This window comes from Mus musculus, chromosome 13 (genome assembly GCF_000001635.26).
Source record: "Mus musculus strain C57BL/6J chromosome 13, GRCm38.p6 C57BL/6J".
NCBI lineage: Eukaryota > Metazoa > Chordata > Mammalia > Rodentia > Muridae > Mus > Mus musculus.
In genome coordinates, this window is record NC_000079.6 from 107,702,742 (window position 1) to 107,724,235 (window position 21,494).

Genomic DNA, 21,494 nt, shown 5'->3' on the forward strand with positions numbered 1-21,494 from the left:
AGCATCTTAACTAATTACATCAGCAGTGGTCCTTCTTCCAAATAAGGTCATATTCTAGAGACACGAGGCTTGAGCAGTTTATATAAGATTGTTGGCCTGAGCTGGGTGGTTGTGGTGCACCCCTCTAATCCCAGAGCTTGAGCAGCAGAGGCAGGCAGATGTCTAAGTTTGAGGACCTGTACATTCTGGGCCTCTGGATTGTTCAGCCCTCTCTGCTATATTGGAACTGGATTAACCAGGAAAGGCAGTTGCTGGCTCTTTCGAATCTAGCTTTAGTCCCTCACTGGTTGGGACAGCTATGTCCCCATGGTATTCCCTAGTGAATCTGAAATCTCAGGCTCCAGGATAAGCTGGGGGAAAAAAACAACCTATGCAGGCAATGGGGACTTAAGAAGGTGCACTCAAATATCACATGTCACTACCGTTCTGGGAATAGATAGGAGTCCCCCATGAGTCCGAGAAGGTAACTAGGGCACCTGGTGCCAACACTTAGGGAAGTAGAAATGACAGGATTTGCCTCAAGAAGCATCAGATACATCCTCTCCAAAATGCACGCAGGTCTTTAGAGGCCTCGGTGGGATTTATTACAGAACTGCTTTCCAGCATCAGTACCCAGGGTCTGTCATCAGGATCCCAGTTCCCAGTTCCCAGTTCCAGCAGCAAGCTGGTGGGGCTTGGACCCTTTTACATCCCCACCCAGGTTTTACCCTGTAATCCAGGTACATGTGTTCCCCAAAAGCACACTAATGAATATGCGGCTGTTGTTCTAACACATGGCTGCCTGAACCAAAACTAAAATGGGAATACTGAGACCCAATGATGTAAGCCCAGGTGTGTGATGTCCATGAAGCCTGAGCCCTGATTTCCCAGGACCACCTAGAATAGCATATATCTTTTCTTCATTGCCGGCTCTGAGGATAGTTATGTTTCTTGCACATAGTAGGGTCTCATAAAATGCAAAGCAGGTGGGTGTTGGCTGAAGATGAGATGGTGAGGGTTGTGCGAGCATCTCTCTCGAGCTGGAAGCTGATTTTGTCTTCTGCACCCTGAGCCCGCTGCAGCTGGAGGCCAGAGGCAGAGCTGTGAGGGTACTGGCACTCTCAGTGGGGAGAGTGAGTCTGTGACACCTTTTCTCCCATCCCAAGACTTTTAAAGTACAAAATTTGCATCCTGTCCCCTCAGGGGCTTGGCTCAGTGACCAGAGCCTCGGGGTTGAAATACTTCCGCTCTGGGGAACCGGCAGGTTCTAATCCCTGAGGGGTTTCTGCTGGGTCTGGCATCCTTCTGAGACCCATCATTTGAATAAATGCAATTTAGTGAAGGCAGAGTTGGCAGAGAGAAGGAGGAAGCTCCTGGAAAGGAGATGGAGAGGCAGTGGGAGGGCGCTGAAGGTCAGAGCTTGGATCAGGGTTTCTCTACATCCTTGCTAGATGTCAAGGCTTAAAAGACTGAGGAAGTTAGAGAAAACTCACCTTTGCATAGATTTAGGGATGGGGGTGCCTCTACCTAAACTCCTTTCTAATCTGGAAATGAGCCTCCCTCTTGCCAACCCCAAATCTTATTCAGTGGCTTTAGAATCAGTTGAACTATTTATAAATTCAAGTAGAACTTCCCCAGTTCCTACATAAGTTGTCTGGGAAATCTGCTATAGCTTGCCACACCCCATGAACCCCTAGCAATGCTCCTGCCTCTGCATTTGTGGAAACATCCTAGGGTTCTGAGAGTTCACGCATTGCCATGTTGTTCTACTGCCCAGAGCTTGGGGATTTGATGGATAAAGGAGTCTACAAGAAAGCTCCAGCAACCTTCTAATTCCCCAAGCAGGGCCAACAAGGGTTTGTCAGACAGACCAGGAGCTTTATGACCACTGAGATACATACTAAAACCCCTTCATTTCCATAGCTCACTACGAGCTACTGAGAATTTAGGACATTTTAAGAGCCATGATTCTCAGGGCTTTGATCTGCATGAAGCACTGCGAAGTACTTGGGAGGCAGATCAACTGGCACATAAGATGGGGGACTTTCTGGAGTTGTATTCCCAAAGATGAGAGAGCTGTATGCTCACTGGGGCAGAGTTACACAATCAATACCCAGAGCAGGGTCTCTTTGGCATACAGTACACAACAAAAACAACAACAATGTCAAAAATACAAGGAGTTCTGTATTGGCCAGGGTACTACTCGGGCATGAGCCTAGCACTGTATCTAGGAGCATTGTAATGGCTATTCCTGGTTGCCAACTAGACTATGTCTGGAATGAACTACAATCCAGAATTGGAGGGCATACCTGTGATCCTGATCTTGATGCTGGAAAACACATTTCTGACCTGGATCTTGGCATGGAGATCTTGAGGCATAGTGGCCTGAAAAGTTTAGGCCCAGGCACGGTAGTGCACCCCTTTAATCCCAGGAGATTGAGGCAAGGAGATCTTTGAGGCGTGGTGGTACACACCTTTAATCTGGGCCACACCTTCTGTTGGCAGCCTACGTAAGAAGATTGGGAGAAAATTCTCTCTTCTTCACCTGCTTGCATTTACTTGCCAGCACATCTGTCAGAGCCTACTTCTATGGGAGACCAACTAAAACAATTTAGCCTCGTGGAACTGAGCAACTACTAGATTCTTGGACTTCACATTCATAGCTGCCTGTTGTTGGGGAGTTGGACTACAGACCGTAAGTCATCACAATAAATTCCCTCAATATAGAGAGACATTCCATAAGTTCTGTGACTCTAGAGAACCCTGACTACTACAAACATGTACCATTTACCCAAGTCATCGGCAAACAGTGGAGAGAATTCAAATTGCAGACTCCACTAGTCAGAACAGAATTAAGAGGTTTTCACCTTGGACAAGACCCTCAAGGCATCTGAGTTGAGGTCTCAGACTCTGCCTGAGTGTTCGCACTCTAGAGTTAGGATGGGTTCCCCTTACTTACTATAAGGTTGTTATTTCTATTTTTTTTTCTTAAAAAAAAACTTTTTACTAATTTTTGATGGTTTCTCACACACTTATATAATATATACCAACACCTCTCACACTCTCACCCTCTCTCATCCCCTACAGTCCCGATCTACCCCTGCTTTTCTACGAATATTTCTCATTGGCTGTATGTTTTGTTCTATTTAAAATCCATCGAGTTTAACCAAGGCCGTGTGAGTGAGCCTGGTTTGGGAGCTAACAATCAGAGTCTGGTGGGTTCCGTGGTAGATATGAAACTGGAGACAATGGACTCCCTCCCCCTGCTCCCAGCAACTATGGATAGTCAATAGGTTAACAGTAATGGGGTCTGGCCTCATGAACCCCTGTTCCCCTCATGACTAATTGTTGACAGAGCCTGTCTTGTTCCCACACAGAGCAACTAATCAAAGTTGTTGTGGGTTTGTTATCACAATGGTTATATGGGATCCAGAGGATGGTCTGATTATTTGAATGAGTGATGCTCCCAGAGGCTCCCCTATTTGAACAGTGTGTGCCTGGTTGTGATACTGTTTGGTTGGTTACGGACCTTTAAGGGCTGAAGTCTTTTTTTTTTTTTTTTTTCGAGACAGGGTTTCTCTGTGTAGTCATGGCTGTTCTGGAACTCACTCGGTAGACCAGGCTGGCCTCAAACTCAGAAATCTGCCTGCCTCTGCCTCCCAAGTGCTGGGATTAAAGGCATGCGCCACCACTGCCTGGCAGGGCTGAAGTCTTGTTGGAAGTCTATTACTGCGGATGGGCTTTGAGAGTTTATAGCCTTGTTCCATTTCCCAGTTTGCCCTCTGTTTCACGTGTGTGTGTGTGTGTGTGTGTGTGTGTGTGTGTGTGTGTGTGTGTGTGTATGTGTGTGTGTGTGTAGATGTGATCTCTCTACTTCCTGCTTTGACTGCCTGTTGCCAAGCCTCTCCCACCATTATAGACTCTCTCTCAAACCATAATCTCCTGTAAGTAGATTTTAGTCATGGTGTTTTATCACAGCAACAAAACAAAAGTAATATGTACATCATGCCTCAGCCTTTTGTCCCATCTTCTGGCTTTTCCATGTTCTTGTCACTTTTCCCACTTAGTATTCTCTAAGCCTTCGAGGAGGTGGTATGCATGTCTTGTTTAGGGCTAAGCCCTTCAATAGGAACTTATTCTTAGCATCTTGAACATCCATGAGCCTCTGTGTTCACTGTCATTCACTGTCAAGAGAAACATTTTTTGATTAAGGCTGAGGATAGTTCTTTGTTCATGAGTATAAATGTGTATTTAGAAGGCAGTTTGATGCTATTTCAATGTAGTTAGCCTATTCGAGCTTTAAACCTTCAGAGACATGGGGTGTTAACTACAGTTGTAGATACCAACACCAGATATGGGTTCTTTCCAGTGAAGCAGGCCTTAGGGCCAATCAGACAGTAGATGGCTATTCTCCAAACAATTATGCTACTCTTACACAGGTGGGTAGATATTGCTTAGGGTGTTAAGGTTTTTCTTAGTAGGATTCACAACTGAATCAGACCTTCCTAATGATAAGTTACTATGAATTTTCTGGGAGAAATGACATTCTACTATTTGAAGGCATTCTGTTTCTTTATATAGGCACCATACACGAACATTTGTCCATTCATTAGATAAATGTCACCTTTGTAGTTTGCTGCCCAAGCTTTTTTCATGTACATAGAATCATTCAGTTTTTCAAATATTTTTCGCTATGGAAATCAGGGAAGGTTTCAGAAGAAAAGGGGACCTTGGCTTGGTGCTAAAACAATGAGTCAAAGTCTTCTTTCACAGAGTAGGACCGCAGCCTAGGTTAGGAGATCCGAATTAGGGAGAGCTGGAGCATCCTGCTCTTGCAGCTGGAGTAACTGGCGAGAGCTTTGGATATGCTGGAGTGCTGCTTCTTAACTGGGAACAGGTCCTCCCAGGGGACATTTGCAAGGTCTAGAGACATTTCGGTCAGATACAGGGGCAGTGCTGATGGCATCAACCACAGTCAGTAACGCAGGTCAGAATCCTATCATTCATTGGGTAGACCATACAATAAAACTTGATCAAGTCCAAATTTTCAGTCTTGCCAACACTGAGAAACCCTGATAAGGGTTGGAGGGATGGAAATTGTAAACAAGTAAATTGAAGCTAAATTTTGAAAGGCCAGACTCAGAGCTTTGATATTTCCCTATGGGTTTCAGAATCTAGACTTGATAAGAAAGCACAAGAATGGTTTAGAGTGAGCTGTGCCTGGGGTCAGAGTTGGTTTTTTTTTTTCCCCCACAGGGGTTGTCTGTTTGTATGGGGGTTGTTCATTGTTTAGTGAGCATCTCGTATGAGCCCATGACTGTTTTCTGTGTGGGTCACTGTGTGGGTCACTGATGAATAGAACAGATCCTGTCCCTATCGTTGGGGGTTTTACAGTGAGTACAGAAGAGAGAAAACAGGCACCTGAATAATCCCACAGCCTTACTCTGGCAGGGACCGCAGGGCAATAGAAGTAGCTGCCAATCATTGTTGATGACAATGGTATTAGGAAGAGCTGACCTAGGAAGCTTTCAGGAAGAGAAATTTAAGATGAACGGTCCAGGCAAGAGATCTGTTGAGTCTTCACTGAGCCAAGTATAGATAAGATGATAAATTGGGGGAGGGCAGAATTATGGGACTTCATAGTCTTGTTAGAGATTACCTCTTGAGTCTAGGCAATGTATTGGTGATAGTGACCAAAGCAAGATGGACAGAGATTGATGAAGGAGAAACTAAAGCCTCAGAATTGTACCATTAGACCTGCAAGAGACAACTGCATGTGCCATGTGGTCCCCACATCCCATAGTAATAAAGTGGCAGCCACGAGATGGAGCAGCCTTTATCCACTGAAGCTTAACTACTTCCAATCTGTTATTTCTAGCTAGACAAGCCCTAAAGGGTAAAGACTGACTCCATTTTATAAGAGAAGCCCCTGTGGTCACAGGGGGTGGGTGACCTTTCCCAGGATGCTCAGCTAGCTAGTGACATAGACAAAACTAGTTCCAAGCCCCCAGCCTTTAGCATGTAAAAGAGCAAAGACAGAGTCCCGTCTTCCGGCTCTCCACTTCAGTGCCTAAATTGAGGCAGTGCAAACCAGTGGACAGTGCAGCCTGGGCTAAGTGGATTGGGAAGCAATTCAATTCCCCTTTGCCTCATCCCCAACACTGAGATCATAACAGGAAAATGAGGTCTCCATGAGAGAATGAAGCCACCCAGGAAGCAGATCCTGCCTGGGAGCGTACTTTTCCTTGCATAGCCCCTTCCCTTTAGATCCTGAAAAGCAGAAAAAGTGGTAAAAAGGTGAGCAATAGAAAGAATGAACAAGGAGGTGAGACCACTCACTACAAGTGTGTGTGCATATGTGTGAATGTGCATGTGTGTACATGCATACTTGTGAGTGGGTATGTATCTGCAGGGGTGTGTGTATATGTGTGCATATGTGTGAGTATGCATGTGTGTGCATGCATACTTGTGAGCAGGTGTGTACTTGCTTGAACTTGCAAGTGTGAGTGCTTGTGTGTGTGTGCTTGTGAGAATCAAGCAGGAATGAAGATTTAAACCTGGGGTTGAGTGTGTGTATGTGTGATTGTGTGCATGTGCGTGCGTGTGTGTGTGTGTGTGTGTGTGTGTGTGTGTATGCTTGTGAGAATCAAGCAGGAATGAAGATTTAAGCCTGGGGGTGAGTGGCACTTCAATTCATGCATACTAGATTTTTACCACCTATGAATACCTCGATCACTTTGAATGTTGTCACTGTGGAGTAACAAGCCACATGATCATCACGTGACTGTTCAAACTTGTTAAGGGAAGGGTAGGCGACACTGAAGACACTTACACCTTACCCAGTCTGCTTCAGTCAGTCAGCCTGTCACCTGAGAGACAATGCCAGGCCATTGCATGATTCTGAAGCTCTAGCTAGTGTGGATGCAGTGGCAGTTTTAAGGAAGAAACCGTTAATGCCAGCCAGGCCTGCATGCTGGGACACACAGTAGCCTCTCTGGGTACTGGGGACAACCAGGGCTCCACTCTTCACAAAGAAGATTCTAGTCTCAGAACCAAGCCTCTGTGCACCAGGAGCCCCTCACCACAGGCTCCTGTCCCTGCTTCCCTCATCCCTGTGGTGGCCTTAGATGTGCAAAGGTCTCTGCTTTCCCTTGGCTAGGGAGATTAGCATAGGAGCCTTTTAGGCCAAGTTTTTATTCCCCTCAAGGACGCTTGAGAGTGATGGTTTGAATAGGTGTGGCCTTTATATTTTTAAATACTTGACCCTTAGGGAATGACACTGTTAGGAGGTGTGGTCTTGATGGAGTGGGTATGGCCTTGTTGGAGTGGGCAGGGCTTTGATGGAGGAAGTGGGTTAGTGGAGCTGGGTTTTGAGGTCTCAGAAGCTCAAGCCCAGGCTCAGTGACACACAGTTCTTTTCCTGCTGCCTGGAGATTCATATGTAGAACTCTCAGCTACCTCTCCAGCAACATGTCTGCCTTCGTGCCACCATGCTTCCCATTGTGATAGTGATGGACTGAACCTCTGGTAAGCCAGCCCCAATTAAATGTGTCCTTTATAAGAGTTGCCATGGTCAGGGTGTCTCTTCACAGCAATAGAAACCCCAACTAAGACACTGAGCCTTCCCAGATGAATTCCTTGCCTTGGGGCAGAGAAGTTGATGCCACCTGTCTTCTCTGAGCCTGTCCCTTCTGGGTGTTTTGGGAACAATGCCTGAGGCCAGTTTGTCCCCACAGCAGGAAGGAACCAGCTGAATGCTGGGGGGGGTGGGGGGTGGCCTGGCAGGGTAGAAAGTCTGTAGGCGGTTACCACGTGATGCAGAGGACTTGGTCTAGGAAGTCAAGGACACAGAGGAGGAGCCCAAATCACAGCTCTAACAGGCCCAGACCTGCGTCAACATAATCAATAGGCCAGGCTCTTATTATGACTCCCCCAGTGTAGCTGTGGAGAGCTGACCTCCCATATCTGAATCTGGGTCCTTTCCTCTCTACATTTCTATAAGCGAGAGAAACATGTAAAACTCACAATGTGGGATGTAAATAAGAAAATAATACAGAAATGGCTAAGACAGTCAGTGCAGGCACATCAAAGGTTTTCACTGAGTGTTGTTAGCTTAAACGTAAACCCAAGAGGCATATTTCCTTTCCCCAGTAACCAACTTTGTACCTGCTTGCCCACCAGCTTGTCATGCTTATGGCTCCTCTCCAAAGACCTTGTGTGGGTGTCAGGAAGAGCCCGTGGCCAGGTATAAGGTGTCAGAGCAGACTGCTGGCAGCACAGCCATCTCCCAAAGGTCCATAGTCAAAATTAGACCTCCTACATAAGCTGCTAATCTTCATTTCTATCCTCAGTGACCCTTCTCCATGACGATGTCTCTTTCCAAGGTCATGGGTTCTGATGTCCCCAATTTCAAGACATTCTCTCCACTGCTCAGGGAGGCCACACTGCCATTTCTTTCCCAAGGTGGCCATCTCTCTGAGTTCCTCTGCAGAGGCAGACCACATCTGCCCTCCTCCATGCCTTCATCAAATGCGCTGATGTGCTGACTGTGCCATCGTGAAATAGGTGTTTCCAGGACCTGAGAAGACCCCAGGATCCTCTTGTTATTTATTGATTTAATTAGTTTAGCCTTTATCACCTCTAAGAACTATCTGAGGACCGAGCAATATTACACATCCCAGTCTCCCGAGGCCTGTAATGGTTTGCCACTTAGAAAGATTCCATGCAAAGGTCTGGCTCCACCTGCTAGCAGCACAACTGTGGTCTCTGAGTCAGGCATGGTTTTGGCACCGTGGCTGTGTTTAAGTAAATATCCTCTGGGTTTTCTATACCTGTAAACCAGGGAGGTGCTGCCAAAGAGGAATTTCAAGACCATAAATGTGAGAATTTAGGTCAGAGTCCAAAGAGGTTCACCTTGGTCCTGGGTCATCTGCCTGAGCTCAGCTGGTGGTAATGGAGTATGATTCTTGTCACATTGCAGCAACAGGCAAATTCCTTACCACAGGCATGTCCATGGCTTCTGTAGAAAGTCTTGGGCTCACCAACTATCAGACCTCCTCCCACGGTGCTTCCTGTGCTGGGCCAGGATAACACACACATCACTAGGTGCTGCTGTGCATAGCAACACACTCTGGATGGTCAGTGTCCTTTCCAAAATCCAGCAGTTCCCACTGTGATAATAATAAGATGTGGAGCCTCCAAAAAAAAAGTGGTTAGGACAAGAGGGCCCATCCCTCAGAATTAGACTAGATGCCTTGTAAAAAAAAAAAGGTTTGACCTAGGCAGCCTTTCAGCCATTCTACCATCTGTCCTGTGAGGGTGTGACATTCTTCCCTCTAAATCAGATCCACTCAAGGTCCATCTCAGAAGTGAAGAGCGGCAGCCCTTAGCAGACAACAAGTATGCTGATGCCTCGATCTTAGGCGTCCCTGCCTCCAAGTGAGATACATTGCTGGGTTCTATGAGTTACTCGGTGCCAGGTTTTCTGAGTAGAGATCAAAGCAGATGTGGTTCTCCAAGCCCAACAGTGGGAAGAATGTGCTGGTGGACAACCTTCATGGACGCTCAGGAGCCCTATGACAAGTCATCCCTTCAACCCGGTAATCCACAGACTCCATCCCAACCGAGCCAGTGCAAAGAGCATCACTCTGCTGGACACCGCCTGGGAGAAAAATAAATAAATTAAGAGCTACCGAGAGTTGTCACAGAAACCTTCTGCTTCCCACCCGGGTGACACACAGTTATACTGTGCCCTGACTAAACCTTGCTCAGCAATACGTGGCAGATAAGGAGGTTATATGGGCTCCAACTGCAGAGGGTGAGGACGTCAGAAACAAGACTAAAGGTGGGGCACTTTCAAAGCCAGCCTCCTAGAGTAAAAGCAGTTCCTTTAAAGATTGCTGCCATGTCCCAAATAAGCCACCTGAATCTATAGAGATATAGTACATTATTATTAAAATAATTTCCTCCTTTTTTTTGGTTATTTGAGACAGGGTTTCTCTGTATAGCCCTGGCTGTCCTGGAACTCACTCTGTAGACCAGGCTGGCCTTGAACTCAGAAATCCACCTGCCTCTGCCTCCCAAGTGCTGGGATTAAAGGTGTGCACCACCACGCTGGGCTCCTTTTTTTGTGTATAGTGCATGTGCATGGATGGATGTTCACATGTGTACCTGACATCAGAAGTCTTCCTTGTTTGCTCTCTGCCTTATCCTTTGAGGCAGAATCTCTTGGTTGAATCAAGAACTCCCCAATACAGCTAGCCTAGCTACTATCTTATTCTGGAGATTATTCCCTGGTCTCCACTTCCAAGAGTTGTAATTATCCCATTCCCACCATGATTTGTGTGAATCCTGAAGTCCCCAACCGTTGTCTTCAAATTTACACAACAAATGCTTTACCCACTGAGCCATCTCCCCCACCCCTCAAGGGGGAATAGAACCTAAGCCACAAAGTTGGGAGAAATGAGGTGGTCTTGCTTCGAATATTTCACGGGTCCCAATTCGTTGCAAAGATTTACTTTCTCAGTGCCCTCTAAGCTCTGTCTCCCAGGCCGTAAAGGGCAAAGGGGATATGATCTGCTCCTCCATCCTGTCCACAGCGCTGGAGTCTGTGTTGTCTTTTTTACACTTGTTTCGATTCTGTAAGAGAGACAGGGAAAGAAGAGCGAAATACACAGTTGTATGATTCAAATGTCAGCTCCTGCTTTTCAATTCATCCAGCCCACTTACAATTCAAGAATGGTAGCAAGCTTAGAGATGCAGGACCTAGAGATGCAGGTAATGATAAGCACCGGAAAGGCTTGCAGCATAGGAAGAATGAGACAGAGACCCAGTTGAACAAATTGTACATTTGGGCTCAGGTAGAGACAGGCACAAGACTAAATCTTTAAACCACAAACATCAGCCCCAGAAGCTGTTAGGAGATTTGCCACAAAGCTCCTTGTGCAGCATCTGCCCTAGGAAAAGATGCCTTGGTAATGGATGGGAAAAGCTGGGCACTTTGCACAGTTGTGGATCCCAGAGATGAACAGTTTAGACAGTAAGGATGGTGTGGCAGACTTAAAGTGCTCCAGAAGAAGCCAGGAAACTGCTGTCATGGTTTGTATAAATGTCATGTATATGCTTGGCCCAAGGAGTGCCACTATTAGGAGGTGTGGTCTTGATGGAGTAGGTGTATCACTGTGGGTGTGGGCTTTAAGACCCTCATCCTAGCTGCCTGGAAGCTAGTATTCTGCTAGCAGCCTTCAGATGAAGCTATAGAACTCTCAGCTCCTCCTGCACCTTGCCTGCCTAGATGCTGCCATGCTCCTGCCTTGATGATAATGGACTGAACCTTAGAACTTGTTAGCCAGTCCCAATTAAATGTTGTCCTTATAAGAGTTGCCTTGGTCATGGTGCCTGTTCATAGCAGTAAAACCCTAACTAAGACAAGTGCCATCTCCACAGTTGTTGGCACAGTCATCTGACCATCTCATGCCAAGGGAACTCTGACTTCAGACCTCAGAACTGAGTCAGTTTTTGGCCTGGCTGGAAGCCAGATAAAACATCACTCCCAGAGAACATTCAGGCAGATGCCAAGAGCTCGGCTCCATTGGAGGGAACTGGTTTGCCTGGCCTGAAGAGGGAGGTGAAGCCAGACACAGGGGGGCACCTTGACATGTGTACTTAGAGATTTAAGAGGCAGCTAATCACCCAGCAGTGGGCAGCCATTTTTGACCTTGCTGGGCATCAGGTGCTCCAGCAGCCCATTCAGGAAGCCCAGGATTCTGTGAGATGCATAGAACTGCAGTCGTTTGGGACAATTCATCACCAACTCTCCGTTGTTGTCGCAGTCTGAGGATTCCACTGGGTCACTGAATTCAATAGTCAAGAAAGAGGCCATTGCCTATAGCTCAGCTCTTTTGTGCACAGTGCCCTGGCCTCAGTGGGTTGCAGGTTTTCTGTATAGAATAAAAAAGACACACAATTGTATTAAGCCCTTTTGTGGGCCACATCAATTTCCCTAGCCTTCTTGGGACAGATGTCTTTCTCTCCAGTTGTGCACATCCATCTGAGAGGCCAGTAGAGGCTTCCATGTGAGGGCAGGGTCCCTGGCAAGAGGCTTGTGACAAGGTGGTGGCACATGCTTCTTCAGGCGGGCTCAAGTGAATCGCCTGGAGTTAAATAAAGGGAATTCATAGCTGAGGCAAATATGCCCAACAAAGGGGGTGAACAGGACAAAACAGTATAGACCTGAGGCTTGGGAACATGTGTCAAAGCCTGCGTTAAAAATAACCATTGATTAGTTTGGGTAAGAAGGAGGTATAGTGGTAGAAGATTCCAAAGATAAAAGTGAAAAATGAAGTCTTCTCCTAAACTTGTACCATAACCAAGCAGATTTCTTCTCCGTAGGGAAAATGATCATATAGCTTTCAATAGACAATATGCATTTATAAGCACATTATACACATAATCTTTTCACTCATTAAATGCTAATATATATAATACATATGTATGATATATATGATTTGCTTTTTTTCCACTTAACAGTATATCTTAGTTTTTCAGCAACTAACCAATTGCTCACAATTAGATGTACTTACATTATTGTCATGCATTTGCTTAAAAAAAAATCTATTCTTTGACTTCCAGATCTAAAAATATTTGAAAACTGCTGTGTCTTAGACACTGTTCTCCTGCTGTGAAGAGACACCACGACCATTGCAACTCTTATAAAAGAAAGCATTTCATTGGAATTTGCTTACAGTTCCAGAGGATTGGTTCATTACTGTCTTGGCGGGAAGCATGGTGGCATGGAGGCAGACATGGTGCTGGAGAAGTTGCTAGTTCTGCGTCTGGATCCACGGGCAGCAGAAAGAGAGAGAGAGAAAGAGAGAGAGCCACTGGGTCTATTTAGGCTTTTAAAAAAATCAAAGCTCATCCCTCAGTGGACAATTCTTCCAAGGAGACCATACCCACTTCAACAAGGTCACACCTCCCCATCCTTTCAAATAGTGCCACTCCCTAGTGACCAAGTAATCAAATCTGGGAGTCTCTGGGGGCCATTCTTATTCAAACTACCACAGGCTGCTTGTCTGTTTTTCTCCCTTTCAGAATCTTGTCTTTAGACACAGAAGGTACACCACACCTACCACCCGACCACAGTTCCCACCGCTAGGGATACCTTTATCTCTAGGTCGAAGCTCAATGATTGATGGTCACCACCGTTTCTCTAGCCAAAATTTCTCCTGGTTGGCTAAAAATTGACCTTGTAGCTTCTTTGCAAACTGGTCAGCAGTGCTTCTCCTGGAGTATTTGAAAAGGCTCGTCACCTGCGCTTTGTTGTTGGTGCTTTCTTTCTAACTATACATTTGTCTATGTGTGTTTGTCCATGTGTATGTGTGTGCTTGTCCATGTGCATGTGAGCTTGTCCATGTGCATGTGAGCTTGTCTATGTGTATGTGTGTTTGTCTGTGTGTATGTGTGTTTTTCCATGTGTATGTGAGTTTTTCCATGTATGTATGTGTTTGACATGTGTATGTGCACATGAGGGCAATGGCAGTGAAAGCCATGGAGGAGGGCATTGGATCTCATGGAGCTGGACTTACATGCAGTTGTTAGCTTCCTAATGTTAGTACTGGGAACTGAACTTGGGTCCTCTGTAACAGTACAACAAGCTTAACCACTGAGCCATCTCAGCCCCTCAGCTGCCTTTATAGTTCCTTTGTTTTCTGGGTATGACATTTTTAGATTGCCTATGTTGTCTTTTTTGTGATTCCAATGTGTTATTACCATGAAGTTTAGCGTGGACTTGATTTTCTCCTTGTACAAATGCCTTTGGGATTCTCCTCATCTTTGCAGATTAGGTGCTGTGCTGTGATCTGAGGATGTGAGCTCTCCTTGGACAGGGTATGCACTTCGATCCAATGACTCTATTCTGTAAACACTCCTGAGTGATCCCAGAATTTAATCTCTTCTATTTGCAGGAGCTTGGCTGTAGAAATAGTGTTTGGAGAGCTCATTGGACTGACATCTCCTGCTAGTATTTTCAATTCTTTATTGCCAGACTCTTCTCCATTTCCATTCCTTCTGCTGCTTTTCCACCCCTTCCTTCCTGCCTTGCCTGTTCCCATTTTCCGCAGTCACTGTTCCCTTGTGAGCGTCTTAGGCCTGTTCTATGGTTTCTCTCAGCACCCTGCCAATGCCGGTTAGAGCAAGGGCTCCTGAGTCACGGCTGCCGGGATGTAGTGCTGGTTAAGTTATCTGACTTTGGGTTCTTCATCTTTAGGGTGAGTGAAGGAGAGCACTCGCCCACTCACCTACAGGCTGTTGCAAGGATGGGTGAGTTAAGACAGAAAATTGCTCTGAGTCCCGTTGGGCACATGTTAAGGTCTGTTTGTGAATTGACAAAAGGCGAGAATAATGCTGATAATAGCTGCTTTTCCTCCTGCTTTTAATTCTCTGCTTTGAGCTTTTAGATTGAGGTGCCACATTGTTTGAATTCATTTATTTTTTTAAATAGGATCAAGGCTTTTATCTACTTGACCACATTTTTCTTATGCCTGAGTTTTCTTCTTTAACCATTTCTTTTTCTTAGCATTTCTTTCATATGTTTCTTGTAACATATTTGAATAGAGCCCGGGCTGATTCCGTTTTTGATTACTACTCCTTACTTGATTGTTCTCTTTCAATGAGGCTCGCGTCCCTGGACCAGCCTTTTGCAAGAGATAACCCTGGGCCAGGCCAGCCTGAGTTTCAGTCGAGCAAAAATTCTCTGTGTGATCTTGGCCCTGTGTTATTTTAGAAATCAGCAGTTACAGATTAGGGACTGTATGGAGCCTTTCTTCCTCATCCTCTTCGATATGTGGCCCAATTCAAAGACAGTGATTTTTCATTTATTCTTAGATATCTGTCACTTGCTGATATCAAATGGCAGACCACCCCTGTCGTACTTTCTCCCTTCCTTTTTCTTCCTTCCTTACCTCTTTCCCCTTCCCTTCTTCCCTCCCTCTTCCTCTCCCTCTCTTCCCCATTTTTTTTCCATTCCTCCCTCCTGCTTTCCTTTCTCTCTGCCCCTCTCCCGCCCCCACCCCCCCTACAAACATCTTGCCACCTGGTCCAGAGTGGCCTTGAACTCAGTTCCTCTACTTTAGCCTCCTAAGTGCTAGGGTTACACGCATGTACTACCGCACCCACTTAAAGGTTGTTTTGCATGGGTGGAGGTGTGTAACTGGTGATCAAACTCAGGACCTTGTGCCTGCTAGGCAAGCACTCCAGCACTGAGCTCTGTGCCCAGCCACTGCTTCTCAGCTTCCTTCTTTGCTTTTGGTGACCATCCAGCTTTGTGAGAGGGCAGAACCCATCTAATACGGTAGTTCTCAGTAGTATTAATGAGATCTCAGACCCCACGTTACAACTCCATTGACAAAGGAGGCTTAGGGCTTCCTGAGAGGCAACTGAGAGATGCCCATCACTAGTAAAGCTACCTTCCTTGCAGAGCAAAGTTCATGGCGTCCTGGTTTTACCTATACATTCTGAGCTTCCTATCCTACTCAAGTTGAAGTAAACCATTTTACGGGCTCTTTAATGGGCTTGTAGACTTCACATGTGCAACCAAAAGCATCCCGGCTTCAATGGAAGAGTCAAGATGAGTCAGGCACCTTAGATGACTAATGGTTGAAAGCAAATGTTCCCTTATTGACCAGGAGACCAAGAGCCTTGTGTTGTCAGACCAGGAAGCACCAGTGGGCCAGGTAACAATCAGACTAGGAATGTTTAAATGTCTCCCTAATGAAAACAAACAAGACAGGTGATGAGGGAGATGGCTCAATTGATAAGGGCTTACAGTGCACACATGAGAATCTGGGTTTCATCCCTGGGACCCATGCAGAAGAGCCACCACGGTGGTGTTGGCTTGTAATTCCAGCATTCAGGTGGCAGACACAGATGGATCCCAAGGCCGGACTTACTGGCTAGTCTTTGAGCTCTAGGTCATTCCAAAAACAAAGTTGACATGTATAACCTCCAAGGAATGACGAGTCAGTTGACATCTATCCATCCCCCCCACCCCCGCCTGCCCCTGGTCCCACCCCGTGTGTAGTCCCACGCTGAAAGAAAAGACAAATGCCAGACAGGCTCTTCTTTACTGTACCCAACCATGCCAATCAATTATCCAAGTCACCCACAGAGTGTACAGAGACATTTATACCCAATGTGAGGACCTGCTTTGCAAATCCAAGAATCCTCTTTCTCTACAGAAGTTCTAGTTGTGTCCCAGGACGGCTTTAGAGGAAGCAAATCCCTGCCTCAAAGTCACTTCTTTATAAACCATGTGGCTGTCAAAGAAACTGCAAACAGAGGCGCTTGAGAAACGAAGATTGAACACCCCCTCCCCCACCTCTGTCTTCCCTGAGCCACCAGGCAGTCGAAGAAAACCCACTCAGACCTGAAGGGCAAGTAAACCTCGAATGAGAATTCTCCGCTAGGCAGTTTCAAGAAACGTCCCTCACACATCATGGCTGGTTATGAGTCCTCCAGATCTCTCCGAGTGACAGCAATCAAAATGGATTTGGGGAATCTCACCCACAGATTAAATTTACCAGTCCCCAGTACAGATGCTCAGTGACTTTGCCAGAGAGGAGATGGGAGGGTTTGAGGCACGACTTGGAAAAGACAAAACAAAGAGGCTTTTGATCATCTGGCATGATGGAATAGCTTAAAGCAGGGGCTACAGATGCGCTTCAGCTGTGAGCCAGACTGGGCGGGGCTGCTCTGGGACTCGGCTGTGCAATTTCTAGGGAGGCTCCTGCGTTTTTTTTGTTGTTTGTTTGCTTGTTTGTTTTTTAAGATGCTGTGAGCTCAAGCGAATGTATGGATTTTCCCAGGGGGGCCACACTGTACAAGATGTTTCAATAGAACTTTTGCTGAATGCCCTGGGTTCCACTCCAATTTTCCTTCAGGAGAAAGCCTGCCTGGGTTCACCCTGCAGCCAATCTCTCCTGGCTACATTTGGCTTCTGTGGAAACCTGCTGCCTGCCCTTTGGCAGCTATTACTTCTCTGAGTGGCAAGAGGGTAGGTACAGAGAAGGTGTCTGTGCTCCATTGAGAGGCCTGGGGCCTAGTCTTGCCCAGAGGCTACTCTACACACCTGCTTTTCCAAACCATCTTGTTCAACCCAGTCCTTGTGTAACATGAATGTATGTTGAATATAACAAGCAAAAAAAAAAATCTTTTTTTAAACTTAGCTTCATTATATACAGTCCTGTGTCCCTAATAACTCAATCTTGGGAGTGCATCAGATATAGGTATGTCTGACTGGGCTTCTGATGGCTCTAATGCAGGTGGTTCATGAACCACAGTCCAATAAACAAACCTTGGTGATGGGACAGTGCAGATACTGAGGTGATCAGATAGATCCTGCTAATGTGAAAATGAATGGGCTTGCTCTTCCTCTTGGCCCCGCCCCCGTTTTTGTTTTTGCAGTGACTAAGATGTAGATTCGGTGCCCACATCCAAACTAGGCAATCAGATCCAGAAATGGAAAATAGACTTATGCTTAGGGTTCTCTCTGGAGTGTTAGGTGAGTTGGTGTGAGTTTAGGCAGACAGGCAGACAGACAGACAGACAGACACACACAAACACACACACACACACACACACACACACACCCCCCACAGAGGAGAGAGGGGAAAGAGAAGAGGGGAAGGCATGACTTGGAAAGTGGAAAAAGTGATGCCACATGTCATGCAGCTCCACTAAGCAAAAATTGGAAAACTCAGGATAGCTTCTCCCTGTCATCTTGCTCACCCATTTTTAAGTTCATCTTAGCAAATTCTCTTGAGGGTTGGAACTATGTAATATATTCCTTTGGGCTCTACAGTGCTCGGGCACAGTATGTGATCAATAAATGCAATTCCATAAGAAGCGACCGACCATGAACCACTTAGGAGTGGCTATGGAGACAGTTGCCAGGGCTTGGAGCTGTTTGCTGTCTGGGACTGGGTGATCGTGGATACCTCGTGTTTGTGGACCTTCCTGAGTTAACTTGGGATGGTAGTCACACATGCACGACTAAACGGATGCACTCACCGATGCAAACAGCAAGGACGGTGTCTCATGTGCTAAGCACGAAAGGTTCCCCGGCACTATTGCTTGGTCATGACAGTGATGCGAGTGGATCCAAACTCTATGGTTGGATACTAATCCTGAGCATCCTTTTAGTGTATGTGGACCCGGGCAGCACACTGTTTATTCTAAAGCGGAAGTAATGATCTAACTCTTCTAGAGGATATTTCATCCGCTCAACACTGCATTTCTCAAAGGCACATATTTACAATGCAGCGGCCCAGTGAAGAGCCTTGCACAGAGGAAAAGCAGATCCTTCCAAACAGGCCTATGTCTTCCAGGGAGGATCTGTCAAGGGAGCCAAGGGTTTCCTGCTTCACACCCACTTCCCTGACTGAATGTTAATACACATCTATGTAGGGCAATTTTTTTTAAGTGCTTTTTCTTTCCTGCTTCCTAGTTCTTTCTATCTCCACTAGAAAGGTGTCTCCAGTTTGGCTCTGAGAAGAGGAAGTTTTCTTCTTTCTCACTTTGGACTTTGGTGCCCCAGGGAGCAGTCATGTCTCTCAGCTGAGCCTGGTCCTTCACACAGACAGGGCCTGGAGCCCAGGCCGAGCTATAAATGTGGGTCACAGGAGCTCACTAACAGCTCTCATGGACTGTTAGCACGCTGCAGCTTTTCCTTTGTCACTCTTTCAATCCTCCCGTGGGTTTGAAATTTCACAGTAGGAAGTAAGGGGGTGGTAGGAATGGCAGAAAGAACAGAGGTACGGGGCCTATAGCTTCTTTAGTTGAATTTTAAGCAACTAATATTCTTCAAAATGTAGAAACTATGAAATCAGTGCAAACGATTGCTAAGGCTCCGGTTGCTGTCGGTACATAAGACATAAAGGGTTTCTCAGCTGCGATAGGCTTTCTGGGAATCACATCTCTCAGTAACTAGCGTCCCTCTACCTGCCATGACCCAGTCCAAACAGGGCCTCCTTGGCTTTTTCCAAATGGGAACTTCCCAGAAGATGGGATGAGGATCGGAAGCGTGGTTTCCGCATATGGAAAACCAGTTAGACAGTAAAGACGTGCTCCGAGGGCCTGGTGCAGGACCGGAACCACCGGAACCACCCTTTAGAAGTCAAGACACTGAGACCCGGTTGGGGTGGGGTAATGTAGGTATCCAATTAGCTCTTGAGTTCTCCCTGACCCGCCCACTGACAGCTGCTCGTGGGTCTTACAGGATTCAGCTTTTAAAGTGGGCGGCACCGAACTCCTGTTCTTCTGAGGAACTTGTTCCCTAGCAGGGTCTCTGTTTTAGTTAATGGAACATCTCCCAGCAGCTCAAGATTGAAACTAGGGAGTCATTTCTGGTGGTTCCTGACACGCCACATCTAAAACCAGGACACGGCTCAACTTTTCTCCAACATGAAGACTAAACGCTGGTCACCCTCTCTGTTGAGCCCAGCGGGTCCAAACTCAAATGGTTTGTGTATAACGACCTCCTAACTCCTCGCCCTGCTCCTTTCTCTGGGAATAATGTGTCCACCACTCCAGCTCTGCCTTGAACCCCTCTGCCCACCTCATCACTCCCCCCAATCTGCCTTTGCTGACACTCTAGCCCGTTCCATACTTCCACCACATGGAACATGGTGCCTCATACATCTGAATGGCCAGCTCCTTCATTTTCCCCTGGGAATGTTTGTGTCTCCCTCCCATCAGGTCTTCCTAAAATTATACCTTCCTCTTTCCTCTGTGACATGTGCCACCAATGCAGCTTGCACACCTCCCTCTGTGGGACCTATGTTCTGCAGGTGCTTCAACCCTGGACCTGAAGCTTCCCCATCATACAGTAGAAAGCTTACTGAATGGACCAGCCACAACTTTCCCAACATAGTGCCTTTGTTTTTGTTTTTGGCCTGAACTACACTGAATTCGTCCATATTGGTGAATACTTTTACCTGGTCACATGTCTTTTATTAAAGCGTATCAGGTTAAATGATTTTCTTTCCATACTCTGACCATTTATTACCCTTTAAGTTTTTCAGCAATATAGAAAATTCAATTCTCCTTCATTAATTTTGTTATACTATTATAACATATGACTACAGAGGCCCCAGTTTCTATTCAGCTGACAACCAGTATTTGAAGGTCATGAAATACTTGCCATCCCAAACTATAGCTCTTATCCTCAAATAACAGACCCAATAAAAGCTCCAATTAGGAGTCAACTCTTTTGCCTCCTGACGATCTAAATACATTACTTCCATTTCTCCTTCCTGATATTCAGACTTAAGTCTCAGAGTGTTTCTCAGCACCAGACACATGTACACGGATCAGCTTGTCTGCAGGACTGCTGTCACTAAACAACTGAGGGGCTGGAGGACCAGCACATGACTCCCCATCATTTTTCCAAAAAGCTCCATGAGACATCTAAGCACTCCCTGTAGAGATGGTCTGTGAAAACAAGACCAATTTCCACCAGGGAATAGGTCACTTCCTGGCAGCTGGAAGTCATGCATGTATCATCTTCCTCTGATGCCACAGCTGCCTTCTGGCAGCCTACCTCATATGGAATGTTCCAGCGCTTACATAAACTTATATCTGCCCTCAGCAATATGAAGGATTACAAAACTGAGTAAGCTTACAATAAAAGAGGCAGTTGTGGACCACTGCATAGGTTTGCTTCCATACCACCACATAGGTTTTATTTCTACTAGACAATAATTGTACTTCTGAGGTCACCAGAGATTCATTTATCTTCACTTCTTACTGGCTTAACTTCTTGACATTTGTAATCTACCTTTAAGACCAGATGTTAAACTAAGAATATTTTAAGAGGAAACGTCTCCTGAAAGTGAAGATCCTCACAACAATAAAACCATAAGAAAGCACCCCCCCCCCTTTTAAATTCCTATTTCTGGGTACGTACCCACATTCACACAACTGGAAATCTTTCCAAAAAATTTCTCCCCAATTAAAAGCAGCATTGTTGACAACAGCCAAAAGTAGAAGCATCCTAGTCCAATGTCCACCGATGGACGGATAAGTAAACAATGTGGGAGATCTGTATGTCGGAAGGAGTGCGGCCTTAAAAACTGGGAATTTTGGCACATGCTCCAACATGGATGAAGCGGGAAGACAGCACACTAAGAGAAATAGGCTGGCTGCAAGAAGACAAATCACTGCATAGATTTACTCAGAGGAAGCCTCCAAAGCAGCTAACTGGTAGCAAAAGAATAGATTGGTATTTATCAGGCACCAGAGGAAGTTGTTGTTACTTGTTCCACTCTGCAAGCTTGAGAAACCTCTGGTGATCTGCTGTACAGAAACGTTAAAATATTGCACTGAACTGTGCACTTTGCAGTACATTTTGTGGTACTCTAAAATGCATACATACATACATCACATATTCACCTTTCTGAACACAGATCTTTGGTAGAGGTAGTGTAGTGCAGACCCATAATCTATAGAATTTGTCTTAT